This window comes from Lygodium microphyllum, chromosome 7 (assembly GCF_053477565.2).
Source record: "Lygodium microphyllum isolate KBCC chromosome 7, Lygodium_microphyllum_v1.1.10, whole genome shotgun sequence".
In the NCBI taxonomy this organism is placed as follows: Eukaryota; Viridiplantae; Streptophyta; class Polypodiopsida; order Schizaeales; family Lygodiaceae; genus Lygodium; species Lygodium microphyllum.
In genome coordinates, this window is record NC_141141.1 from 159,381,539 (window position 1) to 159,404,979 (window position 23,441).

The window sequence follows — 23,441 nt, forward strand, 5'->3', positions numbered from 1 at the left end:
AGTTGCTGCACCAAATATACACCGTACACACGAGGAAGCTCATTCAAGAACAGAAGAAGAGAGATGGAGACCAAAACGTTTTCTTGCTAGTTTTTTTTTTCTTCTTCAACACACAATACAATGTACACAAAGAATAGATAAGATACAACATAAAGGAAAGTGGCCTACTAAGTCAAACAGTGCATAACTGACTATACTAATCGACTAGAGCTATATTTATGCCAGCTCTAGGTAAGTACAACAAACTAAATATAATAGGTGATAAGTTAGTAGCCATGTGAGGATCATAATGACCACTGGCGGGCTAAGTGTAGATGTACGGACCCATCTAGCCAAGCAATCCTCATCAATGTCCGCATGTGTTGAGCTTGCTATCTCAACACTTCTACAAGTGGTTCTTCGTCTTCAACTCACCTCCCCTCTCTTTCCCTCCCCCCCCCCTCCCCCCCTCCAAAACCATTAGTACCTCCCCATCCTTTCAAGTTACTCATTCGCTCTACTTCTTTATTTGTGACTCCTCCCTCTCCTTCCTCCTCTACCTACTTCCCTCTACTTCCCCCTCTACCTACTTCCCTCTCTCCTTTGACGATGGCTTTTTCTACTACTTCATCTTCGAGTATTTCTACTTCCTCCCCATCCCCTCAAGTTTCTTCTAAGGATGTTGAGCCATCAAAAGGTAAGACTTCCTCTTCAAATGAGGGGCATATACTTACACCTAATGAGAGGGAATCCCTATCCCAAACAGGCGCACAAGTATCGGATTCTACTTGGTCTCCTTCACAATAGGATGAGTCTATCACCATTCCACAGTGGTACTAACCGTATGTGGGACTCCAGTGTTTCCCACTTTTCTACTACCCCTATAGGCCCATGTAGATCAGCCAAATTGTAGACCCAACAAGGTAGTTCACTCTGTGTAAACTATGCCCTTATGTCACAAATTCGTCAACATCATCAACCTACTACAGTTGAGAAGGCTCTTACATAAGATATTTGGCATTGTGCTACATAGAAGGAGCTTGATTCTATGGAGTGAAACCAAACTCCGGAGTTAGTTCCACGTCCAAAGAAGTAAAAGGTGATTGGTGTGAAGTGAATCTATAAGACCAAGTATCTTGTAGATGGATCCTTGGACAAGCATAAGGCATGGTTTATTGCAAAGGGATTTGCCCAAAGAGTAAGATTGGAGTACTTAGAGACCTTCGCACCAAAATGTCTACTATCTGAGCTAAATTGGCTCTTGCAGCTCATCACCACTGGCCTATTTTCCAAAGGCCCTCTATGGCCTAAAGCAAGCTCCTTGAGCTTGGTACCAAAGGATTGATTGATACTTCTTACAAAGTAGCTTCCATTGATCAAATCATGACCCCAATCTTTATTATAAGGTTGAGGGTGACATGTGTATACTCGTCATCTTGTATGTGGATAACTTGATTATCACAAGGAGTGACTCACAAGAGGTTGACCAAACTCGGGAAATCTTGAGACAAGAGTTTGACATGACGGATCTAAGGATGCTCATAGGCCATCTCATGGGCTACGCATTGATGCCCTTTGATTCATGATCCGGACTCCAAAGGCATTTAAATTGTCATTAAATGCAATTGTTGCCCCTAGTGTCCTAGACACTAAGTGACACTAGCTAGAACACTAGTGATACTAGGGTTAGGATTTTCTATGACAATTAAGCCATTAGGGTTTTATTTTATTATAAAAATATACTTTATGCCTCATTAGTACACCGATGTGGCATTATTCATTATAATCGCCTTCCGCATTGTGTTCTCTCTCACCCATTATTATACTCTCTGTTTTCGTTAGTGAGTTAATATGCATCGATTAATTCATTCTCCATCTTTCATTCTCTACCAATTAAACGTGCAATTATTTCACACCTTGGCTGCACACAGCGTGGATTGATAATTAATCTTGGGAAAACCAAGATCCTGACCTTCCACACATCAACCTCAATGAGGAGGAGATCAATCCACCCTAGGAGCAAGATAAGTGGAGGTTTTGGACTCTTATATCTACTTAGTGGTCACATTCATTGCATCGGCCAAGAGATTCACCATAGCATAGGCAACACCCAAAGACCGACTCACAAGAGGATATGTAGCATTAGCCATGATGAGGAGAGAATGCTACTAGCACACATCCAAGAGCCCCACACATGGAGGTGGCTATTCAACACATTGGTCACACCAACCATGATGTATGGTACACCTATTTGGACCCCCAACCTAGCTACATACCTATGGACACATTGAGAGACTACATGTCATCATGCTCTTATAGATGATCCACAGCAAACCATCAATACAAATGAGATCATTAGGGCCAAGTTTGCTACACCGCCCATGATTATGAAGGCCCTTTTTCAAACCATCAACTTCATACACAAAGTATACAGCATGCATCCAAATAGACTACCTAGAAGAGCCTTTGAAGACTCTAGATAACTAGCTTAGGCAAGACATGAGACTTCATGGTATACACAAGTCAAGCAGTGGCTCACAAGATATGGGGTCAACAACACCCTCCCCCTTTCAGTATGACCCTGACTCCCTTCATACACCACTCCCACGTTGTGAGAAATTTGTTCATGTAACAAGACTAGCTGCACATACAACATACATGGACATGACCTCACCCATGTCTTCCACCAAAGATAAAGATGGATCCCTAGTGCAGTAACCACCGATCAGAGCAAAGACTAATGAAGAAAACTACTAAAAACACAAAAACAACCTGAAGTAGAGGATGGAAGCTAATCACTGATAGCATTGGGAGATTGGTTGATAACTGTAGACCATGTAGCAGCAAACGCTGAGGGTTGGGCAGCCAGTGGAAGAGGACTGATGGCTAAAACTTGCAAGACAAGGATGGGGCTAAATGGCAAGCAGCATATTCATTTATAGATGTGGAAGGATCCTCCCAAATTAACTTGCATGTGATACACAAAAACTCTCTTAAATCACTCCCTGTCTGTGGAACCCAAGGGAGCTCTATGCAATGAGATGCATAGAATAGTGTGGTACATGATGAGAGAATGCGCAAGTAGCAAGTGCTAGTTGTACAATGTCTCTTTTGGAAAAATTGTTCACTTGCCTAAGCACCCTTTACAAAGATGATGAAATCATGCAATACAAAGGAGAGATACAAGAAATGAAAACCGATGTCAAAGACAAGTGCCAAAACCTATAGAATACCAAGAAAGGGTAGGAACCCCCTCTCACATTGAACCATGGATGGCAATGCCAAAGGAGAAAGAGAAGCCTGATGTCAGTCTTCGTGTGGTGCTGACAACCATGAAGATGAAGATGAAGCAACCCAACTAAAAGAGCAAGGTAGAAGTCACCACCATGATAGCATCAAGAAAGAAGCTATACAGTCCACCTCACAAGGGAAGCCTCCATATTGGTAGAAGAGCAAAATCTCTTGGGAAGATGAAATCACAAAAGAAATAGTGCGCACCCCATGTCTCCAGCCTAGGAAGAACCGATGCATACCTACATGTTAGCCCTACACTAAAATACAAAACCCTGCAAAAGAGATTAGAATCTACAAAACAGAGGTCGGTAATGAGATGCTCCAAAGCAAAACAAAATAGAAAATAAGAGCTAAATGGAAAAATAAATGAAATGATTGTGTATGAGTAAATGCACCAGAAGACTAAAAACGAAAAGACTAAGGATGTGACCACCATCGCATACGTTCATCAATAGGTCGCTACCAATGAAATGCTTGACGAGGTGATGAAGTGGTCCTAGATGGAGGTATAGAGAAAGACCTAAGAATGGATGCAAAGAGTGCAATGGGAGGTTTTAAAATAAAGAAGAGAGAAAATCAAGGCGTGGATTAGAAGAGGGTGGGATGGGAGGTATTTGAGAAGAGTAGTTTACATGCTCAAATGAAACAAAAGATGTAGATATACCTAATGAAATATGTCTACTTCAAGAGCCCCCTCGATTGAAGTTTATATACTAAAAATCATCCAAATTCTACACACCTAAAAAAGGAATAAGAGAGAATTTTGATTAATACAACTCAAAAGGGCTTGTATAAACTTGACACTAGGCGTAGCTAAGATGAAGAAGATTGGTCCCCAGTCATCCCAAATGTCATATGTCCTCCATGATTTGAGAGGTGATCGAACTTGCCAACCGGTCTAGATGTAGTAGCAAAGCTAGTAGAAGGGTTATGCGGTTGACTGTACGTTTATGCACAAGCAATCTTCAAACTCCTCCTCTATCAAGAGACTAAAATCTAGAATAGGAGAAGAAAAAGAACGTAATAAAGGTGGGTGTCATCTTCCTCATCAAGTCCATAATACCTTCTCAAGGCCTTCAATGATGGAGAAGCCTAATAGGATATCATGGGAGCCCAAGAAGAAGGTATTTGAGACATTATTATGATTTTAAAAACACAAACTTAAAATTTAAGGGGCATGCTATTGTATATAGCCTCATGATCTGCGTTGGATAATTCAAACACTTTAGCTATGCCACTAACCATGATAAGTTCCATAGGAAACTTTATTGCCCTTATCAAGTAGGAATATATGAAGCCATTGGCCTATTATCCCACAACTCATACAAATTTACTTGTAGAAATTTATTCCAATAACCTATCACCATAAAAGTATGGGCCTCTATCTTGTTGCTCCATGCATCAATTTGCTCCTTAGTTGCAAGGTCCTCATAGCTGCAACACACTTCAAAATGTATAAGTCAATATCCTCCTCATTATTATCTTCAGAAGGGACAACGAATAGTCACTAGCTGAGAGAGAATCACTCAAGGAATCATAATGACTTGCATAGGTGGCACCTTGGATCTCATCATTTGAGTTTCCACCTTAAAAAAGAGAACTCTGGAGTAAATGAATCAATGAAGCAAATAAAGAAAAGAATGTACTAGATGCTTAAGGGCAGAGCTGTCCAACAGCCCGTGGCTCTCCTGGGAGCAAACCAAGGAGATGTTGATATGTGTCACCCATTAAAGATGGATCTCGAGTGCAGTAACCACTGGTCAAAGCAAAGGCTAATGAAGAAAAGAACTAAAAACACAAAAACGACCTAATGTAGAGGATGAAAGCTGATCACCAGCAACAATGGGGGCTGGGCAACAACTATAGACTACATAGCAGCAGTCCCTGGGAATTGGACTGCTAGTGGAAGAGGACTGATGGTAACTAAAACCTACAAGACAAGGATGGGGCTGAATGGTGGGCATCCTATCTATTTATAGACGTAGAAGGATCCTCCCAAATTAGGGTTTTGCATGTGGAACATAGAAACTCTCTAGAATTGCTCTCCATTTAATGAAACTTTTGGTAATTTGCTATTTTGGGACTTTTAAAGAGCTAATCAAGATATAACAAATTTTTTGCTCAACAATCCCCAGATCAGCACCACTTGGACTAGTTCCTAGTCGAGATTCAAGGCTCCACACATTACTATTACAAGCAAGCACCATACAAAGAGAGAGACATCAATCACAACTTACCAGTTTCTCCCAAACAGCAACTCCACACAACAGCCACAAAAAGAGGGGTGATAGTCCAAAGAGCTGAGAAGATCAGAGCAACACGCTATTGCAGTGTGAAGGGTTGAAGGTCACCACTGGGGTTTGGCAAGAAAACTGGACAAGATAGATAGAGATGTGTCTTCAAGAGATAAGTAGATTACAGTGAATGTTTAAAGGTTCAAGAGGTACTTTACGGTCAATCACAGGGGTTTAAGAGAGAAGAATGTATGGGGGTTCAAGAGCTTAGACTCCGGAGATGGTAGAGATAAGAGAAGGATTGAAGGTTTCAAGCCAAGTTCTTGAAGATGTTAATAGAGCTTCCAACTGCATGTTCTTAGCAAATATCACAAGAGTATTCTCTCATAAGTTCTAACTCAAATCAAGCTTGTTTTCTTAACCGTAAGAGCAATCACAAATTATAAAATCAAGTACAATATATTGTCATGTATCATAAACAACTCTGCATCCCATCATTCATACATGATGCCATAGCATGAATCAACTTTGCATGATTACATTCAATGTAGACTGTTAGGGACAAAAGCTTATGAGTCAATTACAAGGCTTGTAGGACAAAGAGACTTGCTTCAAGAGAGCTTCAAATTGAGTTTTTGATAAGAATAAGTTACCACAGCCAAGAAATAAGAGAAAAAGCTCCTCTTAACTCAACCACAGCCAAGAAATAAGAAATAAGAGAAAAAGCATCTATGAATGATCTACAAACATTGCCCTGCCATAGGGGCACATAATACTTGCATATTTAGACAAAATGTCTTCTGTAGAGTAAAAAATGAATTAAAAGAACACTGCTATACCTAATTCCCTGAATATGGCTGAAGATATCAGCCCCAAATCAGCCCAAATATCTTCCGAGATTCACCTCTAATGATAGTATAAACTTCCCCTAACACGGTTCGATGCACTTGGTATCAAAAGTCTACCACGGGGGTAAGAGACAACAAGGTGAAGGGAGATTCAAAGAGAGGAGTAGACGAAAGAAAAGGGGTTCAAAGAAATAGAAGACGTAGAAGAATACTCACAGAAAGAAATAGAAAATATAGAAGAATACTAACAGAGATGAAGCCTATCAGTTTATTTCTGCATTATGAGAAGATAAAACTCTTGTAAATAAAAACGTGTATAAAATAATACCTTCCTCTATGCTGCTCAGATCGCCAATCTGATGCTTCCATTGGCTCCAAAAGGGGAGTAAAATACCAGCACACCTAGCCAGAATTCTACCACATCACTCCCTCTTCATCTCCCACTTCAGAGTGTTGTTCACTGCCTGAAAACAGCAATCGCGCGTTGCGTGATTTCGCTAATCCTTCTTTTTACATAAAATCCTCTCAAAATAGCTAAAAGCTACATGCTTTCTTTTACATGTTATCCTAATCTAGAAGTTGTCTACAATTTTATGGATTTTTACAAGAGATAATATCTAAAATATCAAAAATTGGCTAAAACTTGTCAAAAAACTAATATTCTTGAACCATGGACACTTACACTAATGCCTAAAATGGCATTGGCTCTCTAGATCTATAAGGAAGCCGCACTCTAGAGTTTTTCACACGATGTGCGCGTAGCGGCACAACAACGCCGACCATGGATACAGGGGTACCATACACGAATGCTACACTAGAAAGAGATGAGGGAGATCCACCTAAAATATAAACAGCATATGACACAGATGAGGGATCAATCCTAATGCTACAACCTACCCCATATTATTTCATTAGGGATATATGATATACTATACCTACAAATCCTAACTAGGTGAAACTAGATATCTATTTATCATTTAGTCACACAATTAGACATATATTGCATGCTCCTCCTATTGTATATCTACATAGGTAGTATTTTGTCTTGCACATCACCTTAGCTTCTTTCACAATATATCACTAACCATCTTTTAGCACATCACACTCTAGTGACAATCAGCATTGTACATGGTTTTGTCTCATAGGCCAATTTTGGCCTCAAAAGACATTAATATTTCTTTTTTTCTTTTTTCTTTCTACCTTCAAGCCAAAGAAAACCTCTATCCCAGTAGCAACTCATCAGTCACCTTGACAATCACACAAGAAGAAGGATGGTAAGCATAAAGTGGCTCGCAAAATCCCTCCAAAGGTCGTTGTTTTGCATGCCATTAGATAGGGACTTTCCTGGAAACAGAGTATCCACTAAACAAGAAGGCGAAATTGACTTCAAAGGCTTTGGTAAACATTATAAAAGCTCCACATATCTCTGTTAGCCTGTCTTGGCCAATCGCTCAGCTCCTGGGTGTATGCAGTCCGCCCATTTTATGGGCAGGTCGGACAGTATGGGCAGTCGGCCAGTTTTCTGGCAGGTGGACCAGTTTTTGATGATGGGGGGCTATTTATAGCTGTCCCCTCTATCAGTCTCATTCACTTCTTTTGCAGATTCCAGCACACACTCCTCCGTTCCCACTCCGACAATCGGTGCTACTGTCTCCAGCCTGATCTGGTGCCCTCACTGACGCTTTGGGCTGCGTGCAGGGACTGATCAGTCCACAGTTTTGTATTCAGCATTCATTTCAATCAGTGCAGATTTTCTTCCTTCATTTTCTGCTTTCTCTTTCTCTCTCTCCCTCAGTGTTCATGTTTCTTCTTCCGTTGCGCACTCTCACATAGTATCATCGCCAAACTGAGAGCCCAGAGAGTCTTCCTTACAAGGAGTTCGCCATCCACCGCAGCCTTTCTCTACCTTGTCCAGCTTTTGGCGGTCCATCCAAGGCTGAAACGCAGCCTTGTCCAGCTTTTGGCGGTCCCTCCAAGGCTGAAACACAGCCTTTTGTGTTTGCATTGGGTATTCAGCACCCCGGCAGACTAGGCGACAGTCTATTTGCAGCCATCTGCTTGCGTTTGCATCAAACGCAGCTGTCTTGCAGTCGTCCTCATCATCAAGGGCAGAGGCATCATCATCTGGAGCCCGGAGACTGTCTTCAAGGTTTCTCCACCTGCGTTTGTATCAACCGCAGCCTTTTCTGCCATCCAGGCGACCTAATCCACCTCCTCTTCTGGATGTGACAGCACTTCCTATGTCTTACAGGCATAGGCGGCTTCATTGTGACTGTTTGTTGCAGCTACTATGGTGTTTGCAAATTCATAAGATGTCTTACCAGTTTTAAGGCTTACCAGTTTCTAGGCTTTGATGACTTGGAGGATGAGCTTCTTTCTCATCATTCCTCTACGCGGAGACGGGATTATCAAGAGTTTCGACGACGGGAGGGGTCTCCTCGTACCCGTCCCTATTCAGTCCATGCATCTCAGAGGGCTCCATCTATCGTGAAGGTTCCATCAGCAAAGACTACTTCCAATGTCCATATGCGTTCTTGATTCCCTCGATAACGTGCCTATACTCCCTTCCTTTCCGAAGGAAGACAAGTTGGATGGTTCCAACTTTTCCCTCTGGTTGTGCAAGGTGGAGTGTATCCTCGACGCATTTGACCTATGGGAGCTGGTTTCTTCACCCATCGATCATCCCCCGATGGATCTTTCTGATGGGGCCTCTCTGGACCGTGCAACCTTGTGGGATCAGCTCAACTCATGAGCCCATTCCTCTCTCTTTATGAGTCTTCATGACTCAGTTATTGTTCATGTTCATAGATTGAAGACCGCAACAGAAGTGTGGAAGAAGCTTGCATCTTTGTACCAACATAAGACGTTTGCTCACAAGATCTCCATGGAGAAGAAATTGCGGATGCTCAGTCTTGATGATTCTTCTTCTATGAAGAAGCACATCATGAAGATGAAGGATATGAGAGGTAAGCTTGCCTCTCTAGGTCGGGTGATCTCTTCCGAGGATATGGCGATGATTCTCTTGACTCAGCTACCATCCCCCCGATTCGATATCTTCTATAGCAGCCTCATCGCCTCGAGGACCCGCGAGAAACTCTTATGGGAGGAGCTTTCTCCGCTTATCTTGGAGCATGACGAGCGTCTCAGAGAGGTGGGTGCCAATAGCTCTGGCTCCACTAAGGCCTTTACTGCAGGTATCGGTGGCGGGAAGAAGAAGAAGCACCAAAAGGAGAAGGCTAAGGACAAGAAGGAGGAGGACAAGAAGGATGCGAAGAAGAAGCCCAAGTGCCCACACTGTGGGAAGGGCACTCATCCCGAGGAGAAGTGTTGGTAGAAGTACCCTCATTTGAAGACTAAGGAGAAGGACTCGAAGGCGGCCCCCACCATAACAAAGTCTGCTTTTGTGCATGTCTTTGTTGAGGAGGATATAGCCCTAGTTTCTTCCACTCAGGAGAAGCCTTCACTCATGGATAGCAAAGCATCTTCTCACGTGACCTTCAGAAAGGATTGGCTTCAGGACATTCGTTCGAGAGGGGGCACTATTACCATTGGTGACAACTCTACAATTTCTATTCGGGGCGTGGGAACCTTACCTATGTTCTCAGACAGGCGGTCTTCTTCCGCCAAAGTTCTTTATGTACCTAATTTGGGTTTTAACCTCTTGTCTGTGCATGGTCTTACTCAGCTAGGTGCCCGAGTCATTTTAACCCAAGATGCTGTCACAGTGGAGGATGCTTCTACAGGTGATGCTCTTTGGACCGGTACACAGGAGAGTGGACTTTACAAGCTCACAGCCTTAGCTACGAGGGCTTCCCACAGCTTGGACTACTTTGGCATGCTCGTTATGGGCATCTCAATCTTGATGTGATTAGGCTGGCTTCCCGGAGGAAGATGGTGGAGGGACTTCTAGATTTCCCTCCTCTTCACACTTTATGCCCCGGCTACTTGAGGGGCAAGCAGCACAAGCAGCCTCATCCACAGGTAGCTTCCCGATGGGCTTCTTCACTGCTTGAGTTGGCTTACACTGACATTTGCGGACCTATGGGCATGCCCTCCCTTGGGAAGGCCAAGTATCTGATGCTGATTGTGGACGACTTCAATCGTTATGTGTGGCCTTATTTTTTGGAGTACAAGAGCGAGGCATACTCTCATTTCTGCAAGTGGAAGGTGTTTGTGGAGATACACACTACTTCCAAAGTTCATGGCATTCGAGCTGATCATGGTGGTGAGTTTACTTCTCACCTCTTTTCTAAGTTTTGCAGGGATCACGGCATTCGGGTAGAATATTTCCATCCGAATACACATCGGAGAATGGTGTTGTGAAGCGTGCGAATCGAACCATGGTGGAGATGGCCCGATCTATGCTGGAGCATTGGAGTCTTGCTCAATCCCTTTGGGGTGAGGCAGCGGCAACGGCAATGCATATACGCAACCGCTCTCCTACTTCGGCATTGCATGACATGACTCCTTATGAGGCTTTCTTTGGGAAGAAGCCTTTCATGTCTCACTTTCGCATCTTTGGATGTACTGCTTTTGTCCATGTGGACAAGAAGAAGAGGCAGACGAAGCTAGACTCTTAAGTCGCGACAGCTTATCTTCGTGGGCTATAGTACAACCACGAAGGGATATCAACTCTATGACCCAACGACACGGAAATTTGAGGTGAGCAAGGATGTGATCTTCAATGAGGCTGCGGCCTCCGAGGATCCGATTGATGGTTCTCTTCCAGGTGATTCCTTGTTATCAACCAACCCTCCCCTAGCTTGTTGAGCTAAAACATGCATTACTTGTTGATTAGCCTCTTAAACAGTCCCAAAACACACTAAAAAATGCTCTTTTAGAGTAAAACCCTAAAACGGGAGGCGGTTCGAGAGAGTTCAGTGGAAATCCTAAAACGAGGAGCGGTTCGAGAGAGTTCAGTGGAAACCCTAATTTTTGGGGCGCCCTTCCACATCTATAAATAGAAAGGCTGCCCCCATTCAACCTCATTTCGTCTGTGCAGATTTCTCACTCTACGTGCAAATTTCAGCCATCAGTCTCCTCCCACGTGGCTGTCCAACCCTCAGGACTGCTGCCACTCCATCCGTGTTTGCTCCTGCTGCTGGCGCCTTCATCCATGCTGGCGTCAGCTGCTGGCGACATCATCATCTGCTACGATCTGATCATCCAGTCATTGCCAGCCACATCACACACTGTTTCAGCCTGCTGTTTACAGCAGACTATGCTCAGTTTCCAGCCTCCGATCGGCGGTTCACTACTGCGTTTACCAGTTTCTAGCCTCTAGACTGCTGCATTTTGGTGACCAGCCTGCTGCTATTCACTATTTAGCACTCCTACACTCCGACTGGTGGTCACAGGCTTGGGATTCGTCTCCGGTGGACGTCACACTCCGACATTGCTCTGCCCTTGAGCACACTATACACTCTTACATTCATTTACAGCATTCATTCACTTCAGAGTTGTGTTCTCTCTCCTTCTTTTTGTTTGTGTTTGAGTTTTGAGTTTTGCGTTTAGGGTTTGAGTTTTGCCCTCTGTGTCTATGTCTGTCTCTTTGTGTTTTTGTCGTGATCGTACACTTTGCGTGTCCTCAGTGCAAACCCTAGCAATTTTCTTCACATGGTATTAGAGTCAGTGCTCTTACAAACAGTATCCTGCGGATATTGTGGAGAGCTAGTCTTTGTGCGAGGCACACAATACGACTCGTAACCAAATCACAACGTCCCAGACGCCTTCTTCTCCAGTTCCTATGATGTCTTATCAAGCTTCTCCATCATCGGAGGCCCTGAGACAGCATTATGGACTCGGTGAGGAGGACGACACTCCACCTTCACCAGATTTCACAAACATAACAAAGGACTTTGACGAGTACTATCGCAACAAGTACGGTGATGTTTACACCCCTCCTACCAGTTTTGCTACCACATTCAGACTGTTTGGTGAGGTTGGCCACCTCTCCGATCATCGAGGAAATACGGCATTCGAAACGTCTGGCGATCCATCTTCATCATCTCAGCCAGGTCCAATGTCAAGTTTATACGATTCTTTTGTGTTGCATGAATCAAAACCCTCACATGTTTCTTCTTTTAAGGTACAGGATCTGGATGGCTTTGCGTATGTGAACTTCAATAGAGAGGGCTCATGAAGCAAACGAAATTCAGGTACATCTACAGCTTCTATTTCATTTGAGCATGTCACGCACACTTCTCACTTCCCTCCCATCCCACCCTCTTCTATATCACACCTTGATCACCTCTCATCATCTTTCCAAAACCTTGGATTACACTCCACATCTGCATCACACACCCTAGGGGTTGGATCTTCCATCTCCGCTCCTAGCACCTTTTCCTTTTCCACCCCATTCTCTACCTCTTTGCACCATGGTACTTTGTTAGGGGAATGCTACCCTTTAATACAGTGCCTCTCACCTTTCAACAAATGAGCACACCCATAACTCCTAGGTCGATTGAGATGGGCATCCCCCTCACTATCTTCAACTTCACATCTCCCATGACCACTCGTACGCAAGATTTCCATCCTCATCTTATGGTGCGTCTTCACACTCTCCTTGGGTTACACCTACGCAGGGATTCCCATCTTCTGCTTCCCGTGTTCCCGTTCCACCTCCTTGGGTTTCTCATGTGCCTATCATGCCCGTGCCTAGTCAGCCCATCCCTACCTATGGATCCACCTGGCACACTATCCACATGCCTAGTGGGCACTCTGGGGCCCATTCCCAAGTGTACTCCACTCCCCCATCCTACCCCCACTACGCTTTTTCACACTATCCATCTTCGAGCACTACCACTCCTATTCAATGGCCAAGAATGCCTTCACGGATAAGACACGTTTTAACGAGTCAAATTTCACCACTTGGTCTAATTTCATGCAACAAGTGCTTGAGTCTCAGGATCTTTGGGACCTCGTCATTGGTCTAGAGCCTATGCCGAACCCTTGACTAGCTCACCCGGATTACATCTGTCAATGAAGAGCCCGCAATGCCACAACCAATGTTGAGCTGATGCAAGGATTGCTTCCTGAGTTTCACTGTCAGTTATAGCAATTCCCGCTCGCGTCAGAGCGATGGAGCATAGTTACCAAGAACGGGGAACGGGACCTCCTAGAACGAGGGGAACACCGAAAGTTAGGGAACGGGAATGGAGGGAACGGCATATATATATATATATATATATATATATAGAGAGAGAGAGAGAGAGAGAGAGAATCAACACTTGAGTCTTAGAATCTAGAGAGATATATCATATCAATCATAATTCGTGAAATTAGACACATAATAATCAAGTTTCAACAATAATAAAGATTCAAAACATTGTAATCAGAAATGGATTGTCGCATTCATGATTCAACATTGTAATCAACAATGTTACATAAGTCATACTAGTGTGCATTGCAAAGACACAAAATATGCACTAAACTTTAAAGTCTAAAGATCCAAGTTACAAGAGCCCCAATTTCCAAGTCAATACTCTAAAGTTCCAAAAGGCTAGCTGCTAAGGCTTAAGCGCTCTGATTCATGGAAGATGGCTCCACTGTGCCTGAATGCTCATCTTGCTGAACAACATCTTGGCCATCACCATCACCATCATCATCATCGTCGTCATCTTTTTCCCAATGTACAAAAGAATCAGCCTTTGCAAGTGATGTACGAGCTAGCAAGCAAAGATTGGAGCTCACATAAACTAGGTTATTCGTCTTCATTATACCAAGACGATTTCTCTTCTTTGAGTGAATGTGATTGAATGAGCTCCATAGTTGCTCTAAACAAGAAGAGCTAATTGTTTGGCTAAGAATACGAATAGCCAAAAACTTTGCAACTCTGGAGCTTCTGCCCCGTAGTCCTCCCACCATAAAGCAGCCCCAATATTTGTCCTCCAATGCATCCTCTGTACCAAACATCCCTAATGTTTGTTGGTACATAGAGAGCTGATTTTTAATTTTGCATTGCATTTCACGGCTAGGATAAAGCCTGGCAAGCAATGTGTTCCAAGCCTTGACCACCTCAAGGTCTCTTTCTTGCAACTTTCCTTGAAACTCAGGATCAAGCACATATGCTGCAGTATGCATAGGAGAGTCATACTCATTCCATTTGCTGACGCATAACTCCGTGATCTGCTCATACCTGTCTGCATTTGGTTCCAAACACTCCAACCTCTCAATCATGCGATCCATACCTTCATAGATCCTTCCAATGCACGGATCCATGCCATCTGCAAACCTCAACATGTGCATAATAGGATCAACCATTTGGTCAGTGCGATTCACCTCATCCCAAAAATCTCTATCACAGACATATGCATTGCATAACACAGCAGTAGTAGTGGCAGCCCCAGTCCAATTTTCATACTCACCACTAGCAAATAGCTCCCTAATTGCACCTTTGCGATAGTGCAATCGACCAAGCATAAGAAAGTTATACGCAAATTGTGTATCTGAGTATTTGAGAAGTTCTTTGTCACTTCTCTTGCGAAACTCAGCATACAAGTACTGATGATTACATATAAATGTGGTAATCGTGTTGCCTTTCGCAACAAGAGATGCAATCCATGGCAAGTCCCCAATATCCTTCAACAAGTTATTCAAGCAATGCGCTATGCATGGACTAAAGGTGATATGTGGATACACTGCCATTAAAATGTTTCCTGCTGCCTTGTTTGTAGATTCACCATCTGCCACAAACTACACTACATTTTCTGCCCCAACAGCCTGCACTGCCTCGCACCACTCGGATGCCAATACATCTGCACTCTTTCCAGTCTCTGAAGCATCATGACTACCAATAAAGTATACATCTCCACGAGAATATGCGACAATGCCATGCATGGACCTATGGCGTGTGTCACTCCACCCATCTGCTATCAATGTCACTCCATTTCTTGCCCATTGATTGTGAATATTTGTTGTTGCAATCTCTATGGCTGCTTTCTCCTTCTGAAGCAATGTAGCCCTGATAGTTTCTGATGAAGGGAGCTTATATGTGGGTCCATACTCTACAATCTTTGTCACCATATTTAAAAAATAAGGTGACCTGGCTGATTTGAATGCAATATGATCATGGTAAAAAAAGTGTGCCACTGTTGCATCTGTTTCCTCTTTTTTATTTGGTTCCCATGAAGTGTGCAATGAACTCTGTCTAACACCATGACATACTGCCACTGATGTGTCGAGTGCACCAGTGCGGAAGCGTAGGACTGAGAGAGAGAGAACGCAGAGAGAGGAGAGAGAAAGAGACAGTGGACGATGAAGATCTGCTGTATAAAGAATGCTGAATACAAAGATATGCAGATATATACACGGGCGCAATGCGCTGGACTGCGTGTCTCCACCTCAACGATGCAACCTGCTGTCCACCTCGAAGTCCGCTGCAGTCTGCACTGTCTGCTGTCTGAAATCTGCGAACAGAGACGGAATCTGCGCGTCACCGGTCTGTAATCTGCGAGCAGAGAAGTGTACCAAACTGCTGAAAGTGCCAGGTATAAATAGCCGAAAAACCGGGGGAAATAGGGCGCCAGAAATGGCCAGGCTTTAATGCAGCCGACTGGCTGCTGCAGGTCGGACTGCCACGTGGCAGTCCGACTGCCAGTCCGACTCCACCAGCCTGCTGCCCCTGATCAGGCTATGACCTGATCTCTAACACCCCCTCTCAGAGCCTGGGCAGGGCAGAAGCCTGAGGGATCTGGAATGTCTCCGAAGTAGAGCCTGAGGAAGCGCCTTCGTAAACAAATCCGCAAGATTGTCCTCCGTCTTGCAGTACTCCACAGTGATGGTCTCATCCAGAAGCTTTTCGCGGATGAAGTGGTACTGGATCTCGATGTGCTTCGTCCGGGCATGAAAAACAGGGTTCCTTGCCAAGGCAATGCAACTCTCATTGTCACATCGCAGCAATGTAGGACGAGTCTAGAGGCACCCAAGCTCCTCCAATAATCTCCGAAGCCACACAACCTCGCATGTGGTGGAAGACGCGGCCCGATACTCCGCCTCAGTAGACGAAAGGGCTACCGTGGGCTGCTTCTTGCTACTCCATGAAATAACACCTGCACCCAAAGTAAAACAGTAACCTGTAGTAGACCGCTTGTGGTCCACATCACCGACCCAATCCGAGTCGCTCCAACCTGCAAGTACAAGATCTGACCCATCTGTCCCTGCGGGGTAATGAATCCCTAAATCAGACGTCCCCCTCAAATACCGAAGTATCCTCTGAGCAGCCTGCCAATGCACCGTCTTAGGTTCACTCATGGACCCTGCCAAGAGCCCAACAGCAAAACATAGATCAACCCTCGTGTTGAGAAGCCAAATCCAGGACCCAATCAACTGTCGATAGCGGGACGCATCCGCCAAAGGAGAAGCTGAATGGGAAGTGGCCTTCCAGTTCGGATCCATAGGAGTAGATAGAGCCCGACAATCCTCCATCTCAAAAGACACCAAGAGCTCCTGTACATATCTCTGTTGAGAGATAAAGATCCCCCTCTGAGACTGATAAATCTCATGGCCCAAAAAGAAGTGGAGTAGACCCAAGTCCGTCATCTCGAACGTTCGATGTAAAACTGACTTCGTCTCTTGGACATGCTGTGCAGCATCACCTGTGACAATCAAATCATCAACATATAATACAAACAGCACACAACCATCCTCGGAAGTGTGAACATACAGCTGCGGATCGGCCTTGGACCGCCGATATCCCAACTGAGATTGGAGGAACGAATCAATCTTCTCGTTCCACGCACGCGAAGCCTGCTTGAGGCCATACAAGGCCTTCTTCAACCTGTAGACTTTCCCACCGGAAGATCCAAAGCCTGGAGGCTGCTCAACATAGATCTCCTCCTTCAAATCACCATTGAGGAAGGCCGACTTCACATCCAACTGATAAACAGGCCATCTCCTATGGCCAGCCAAAGCAAGAACAGCTCTAATGGTCGCCATACGAGCTGTGGGGGCAAAAGTGTCATGACAGTCAATCCCTGGGCGCTGTGCAAAACCTTTAGCAACAAGGCGAGCCTTGTGCTTATCCAAAGTACCATCGCTTAGGTATTTGGTCTTGAAGACCCACTTGACTCCAATCACCTTCTTCTTCGGGGGGCGAGGCACGAGTGACCAAGTGCCATTCCTCTCAATAGCCTCCAACTCGGCTTCCATAGCTTTCTTCCATGGTGCGGACTGTAAAGCCTCCTTCACGGAGGTGGGCTCTCGATCCTGCATAACACGGGTCATCAAACAATAGTTGGAGCAAACAAGCTCCGTAGAATGTGCCTGGTGCCTCCGTGACCGCCGCGGACCATCCTGCGGTCCCCACTCCTCAGGAGCCCCCTCGATCCCTGAATCACGGAGTGTGTCACGGGCCCAACGAGGAGGAGGCCGAACCTCCCCTCGTCTTTCTCCATCAGCAGAAGACTCTGGAATATCCACCGGCGGTAACTCCTCAGAGGTGTCCAGTGGAACAGTAGACTCTGTGTCAGAAACAGAATCATAATCAAAAGGCACGGGCTCCAGTGGAACTGTCGAAGGAGCCCAACTCTCCCCTGGATCTCCAAGAACGGGATGCTCCTCACCCGTAGAAGTAGCCGGAACCTCCACAAACCGCACATCACGGCTAGTGTACACATCCCGCTTGACGGGATCATACAGTCAGTAGCCTTGGGACTGGGAGCTGTAGCCAACAAATACCTGTTTGTGGGAAGCTGCTTCAAATTTATCACGGTGAGCCTTGGGGATGTGAACATAGGCATCACACCCAAAGACCCGAAAGTAAGAAACATCTGGCTTCGTCCCAAAATAAGCCTCAAATGGGGTCATCCCTTCCACGGCCGAAGTAGGGGATCGATTAAGGATGTGGACTGCAGTAGCCACAACCTCGGCCCACAGAACCTGAGGGGTCTGTCGATGCTCCATCATGGTGCGCGCCATCTCGATCACACTGCGGTTCTTCCGTTCAAGAATACCATTTTCTTGAGGAGTGTTGGTATTGGCAAACTCCTGGTGAATTCCTCTATCTGCACAAAACCGAGCAAACTCATTAGACACAAATTCACCTCCCTTGTCGGATCGCAAGGTCTTCAACTTCCGGCCTGATCGGTTCTCCTCAAAGAGAAGCCAATCCTTGAAGTGCGAGAAAGCTTCTGACTTTAGTGCCAAAAAGTAGGCCCATGTCATCCTGCTGTAGTCATCCACGATCAGCATGAAGTACGAGCTCCCACGCAGGGACTCATTCCTCATAGGGCCACATAGATCCGTAGATACTAGCTCCATCGGTGAAGTAGACCGCCGCGAAGCTGTGTGGGGAATGGCATCCCTATGCTGTTTCCCCCGTATGCAGGAGACACAGGGCTGCTGGCTCACCACTATATCCGGCAACCCTTGAACAAGCTGTCCACGTGACGCCCTCCGAAGATAGTCATAGTTCAGGTGACCAAACCGAGCATGCCATAACTCTGACTGTGAATGAGAGGTAAGAAGAAGAGTAGAGAGGGCGGTGGAAGACTTCAGTTTGTAAATGCCGTTCTCCTCATATCCACATGAGAGAACCTTCCTCGATCCATGATCAAGGACTCGCACTGTAGTACTGTCAAACTCCACCAAAAGACCAAGGGAGCAAATCTTATGAACTGAAAGGAGATGGTACCCTAATCCTGGTACATGCAAAACCTCTGAAGTATGGGTACCACCTCGTCCATCCGGAATAAGCTGCATCTTACCCCGACCTGCAACAGAAACTGAAGAGCTGTCTCCAATGAGAATCTACCCACGCGAGGGTCGCAACTGGGCAACACCATCTGATGAAGGAGTCATGTGCCGTGAGGCACCACTATCAACAATCCACTCTCGAGCCTGGGGAGCCGTCATCGCAGCATCAGAAGCATTCGGTGAAGCGTCCTCAATGACAGCTAGATGAAGAAATGCAGCTGATGAGGGTGCAGCCACCGCTCCAGAATCCTTGGTGTCTTTCTTCTTGGTGTCCTTCGTGTCTTTGTCAGGGCAATCCTTCTTCCAATGGCCAGTCTTTCCACAAATATGGCATGTGGAGTCTTTGTCCTTGTCCTTCTCCTTGTCCTTCTTGGACTTGTTATCCCCCTTCTTCTTCTTTTGGTCCTTCCCCTTCTTCTGAGAGGCTTGACCTGTTAGCGCTTCCGACTTGGAAGCATTTTGTCCCTTTAACTGTTCCTCTTGGTCCAAGACCATAGGAACCAACTCTTCCCACCGAAGAGTAGACTCTCGCCCCGAAGCAATAAGGGTAGAGTAAAATGTACCGAATCGTGGCAGCAACTGGGACAATAGTATGATCGCATGTCTTCGGAGGAAATCAGCTTCCCCACATTCTGAACCTGCATCTGTAGCTGCCTTAGCTTGTTAATGTGCTCCCGTAGCGAAGAAGACTTATTTACGGACAAGGTCCGCATCTGTACCTCCAAAGAAACCCTCTTCATTAGGGTCATCCGATTGTACATCTGATCAAGCTCCAGCCATATCTCCCGAGCCACCGTCAGGTGCTCAATGTGAGCGATCACGGCTGTAGTGCATGATAGAAAGAGAAAGGATCGAATCCTGGCATTCAATTTGTCCCAATGAGACTAGGCCTTGGCCAACTCCGCACGAGCATCGAAAGAGAGTTTGGACTCATCTCTTACCGAGGGCCGGTCAATCTCCTCCTATACCAACTCCGCCAAGTCATAGGACTCAAGAGTGGCTAACATCATGACGCGCCAAATGCGGTAGTTGTCGCCGTCGAGCTTCTGATCTGTAGGAAGAGCCAGTAAGACAGGCACCTTCCGGTCCATAATCGCCTGGAACCCCAAGTCAATCTCTGTAGACATCTTCACCTGCAATGCCTTCACAAACGCAAAAGCAGCCCCCTCTGACTGGGAAAACTCAGCCTGCTAAGGCTCTTCCACGTCCTGATCCTTCTTCACCCGCCGGAGGCGATGAAAAAGCAAAACCTGCACTTGTAGGCTGAAAACTCAAACTTCCTCTGCGTCAAACAGCAGTAAACAGCAGCAAATCCACCACCTGTACTCCTTTCCTGTGCGCCCACACTCGTTTCAGCCTTGTTCCAAGGCGCAGCCCTCCTGTCTGCCCTTAAACGCAAAAAACGCAAATTTGTGTCGCGATGGAAACTCCTCTTCAGGTTGATTCTGCGCTCAGTCAGCCCTCAAACACTGCTCTGATACCATGTCAGAGTGCAGCGGTGCGGAAGCGTAGGACTGAGAGAGAGAGAATGCAAAGAGAGAAAAGAGAAAAAGAGACAGTGGACGATGAAGATCTGCTGTATAAAGAATGCTGAATACAAAGATATGCAGATATATACACGGGCGCAATGCGCTGGACTGCGTGTCTCCACCTCAACGATGCAACCTACTGTCCACCTCGAAGTCCGCTGCAGTCTGCACTGTCTGCTGTCTGAAATCTGCGAACAGAGACGGAATCTGCGCATGTCACCGGTCTGTAATCTGCGAGCAGAGAAGTGTACCAGACTGCTGAAAGTGCCAGGTATAAATAGCCGAAAAACCGGGGGAAATAGGGCACCAGAAATGGCCAGGCAGCTGCATTAAATGCAGCCGACTGGCTGCTGCAGGTCGGACTGCCACGTGGCAGTCCGACTGCACCAGCCTGCTGCCCCTGATCAGGCTATGGCCTGATCTCTAACATGATGGCCCATGAGAAGGCTGCGTAGCCACTAATCCTGGTGGTCTTCTACATGAAGCACCATGCCCTGCTGGCCTTGGAGTCCATGTTGTTGGATCCACTGCTATATTTGGAGTCCTCTTGGCATGTGAATTCCCCATAGAAGTGGCTAACTCCTGCCTTTTCTCAATTGATACATTGGTGCAAAAACGCACCTCTTTCCCCTCCTCGTGTAGAAGATGGGCTCTCACTTTATCAGCCCCACTAGTGCGAGCATAAGAGCAAAGTTTGCATTTCCAAGGGCGAGCCCCTCCACCTCTCAATGGCACCCTTGCATCTACCTCATCCCACCATGACCAAGTAGTGCTTCGACTTCGTCCAATTGGTTGGCTGATCACAAAAGGATAATGAGAGTGGGAGGGTTGGCCGCCTACATATAGGCAAAATGGGGCCACAATTGGTAATAAAGTGGCTAGGCCCAAAATGTGGGTAGCCAAAAGTGCTCCAAAAAAATGCAATGCCCTCCATCTAAAGTTCCTTAAGCACACAAGCAATTACAATGTTAGAGCTTCTAATGTCTTCATCTTACTCAAACTGAGGCTCACAAGCAAGAGATGACCACACAAGACACGCATGGTTGCTAACAGTCCTGCAGCTCGAGAACATTGCTCGATATGTTACACTTGAATTTAAATCAGTTCTTGCCCATCAAACTAAACACTCCTGTCAGACGGTTTATCCAAGTATTTGATCAAGTGGAAGAAGAGCTACTCAAAGGTGCACACTACGAGGGAGAAGAGTGGTTTTTTCCCACGTCATTCCTAAGGATATTGCTAAGGAGTCAGGATAGCAATCATTCATAAGGGGCTCCTAGGACGTGGTCATGACCCAAAGTGTTGCTAGCTCCGAAGCTGGGAGATGAGCCCATTTGACTCTATGGCTAGGAGAGGAGTCTAATGTCTAGTCTCTTCATGTTCATGGATATAGCTTGTGTTGCATCTCATGTGCAAGTTGGATCCTAGATGGACATTTCATCCACCCCAAGCATACCACATCTGTCTCTACTCAAGAAGCAACTCTATACTAGGCCTCTATAGAAAATATGATACATTGAATCATGCTACAAGAAGAAAAGCTAATACAACAGAGCCGAAGCTCAAAAGATAACTACATCGTCTTGTCTAAATCAAGTAACAACACTTGTGGGAAATCTACACAATGAAGGGAGCGAAACACAATCCTCCGAGAAGTGGGCTATCGAAGTAATCACTGGAAGGTGAATGACAGCTACTATCAAGGGAGCGAACTACAATCCTCTGATGTTATCGAAGATGTGAAAGATGATCGCTAGTTGTCGAGGGAGTAAACCGCAATCCTTTGATGTCAAGGAGTGACCTAGGCAGCAAAACACAATTCCTAGAGTAGTGGAGTTGTCAAACGCAGGGAGGGCAGCCCAAATGTTGACGTCAAGTGGATAATGATAACACCAAATGATGGAGGATTAGCCGGGCTGCAAAAATGCAGGTCCCAGCAACCTCTATAACAGAGAGGGACACTAGGTGATGGAGGAGAAGCCAGGCTACCAAAACGCGGGTCCCAACAACCCTTATGATAGACAAGTGACGCCAAGTGATGGAGGAGGAGCTAAGCTACAAAAACACGTCCTAGCAACCCCTATGATAGACGAGTGCCGCCAAGTGATGGAGGAGAAGACACGCTGCAAAAACACAGATCCCAGCAGCCCCTATGATAGACAAATGATGAAATCACTCACGCTCAGTGATGTGGACTATCTCCAAAAGCTAGGATGCAAACACCAAGCTGGAGATGATGACGCCAGCCAAGGAGAAGACCTCCAAACTAAATAGTGTAGATGAAGGTGGAGCCTGAAGAAGAAGGGTGTTGACGCCAAGCAAATGATGGTGACACCAGGTGGAAGACACTCCAAACACTATAGAAAGGTATAAATTTCTACAAAACCTTGTGCACCCCTTCCCTATGCACTCTACACATTTAGTGAACATGTGAGGAGAAAAGGTGTCTTTCCAAAACTGGTTATGAAGACCACTCTCTGGAATCAGGTCAACATTACCATTTTTAGTATCAGAAGGACCACAAAATCATGGAAGCAACTTGCAGTACATTGACTGAAAGTTTTGTATGAAGTAACTCCAACTAGCAAATTTATTCTGTACATGTAGGCAGCAAAATCAAGCAGTTTTGACCTCAATGTTATGGTACCTAAGAATCCACAGACATTTTGCATCAATTTCGTACAGATGACATTTCACATCCAATCCTGGAAATTTGTACAGCTGCACCATGTTTTGAAAATGTACTCGAAACAGTGTTCATGGAAAAAAATGTTTGGTAGCAGATATAGAAACGTTTTAACTCGAACATTTAGAGGGACTTTTGAATCAGATTGCATACATTTGCCATTTTCCTAACTAAAAAT

At 45.4% G+C, this 23,441-nt stretch overlaps 1 protein-coding gene across 2 annotated transcripts in view; it reads right to left on the reverse strand.

The window, feature by feature from the left end:
- LOC148034144 (uncharacterized) overlaps positions 1 to 23,441 on the reverse strand; it is a 276,312-nt gene that overhangs the window by 252,304 nt on the left and 567 nt on the right. The gene's annotated exons all lie outside the window — the stretch shown is intronic.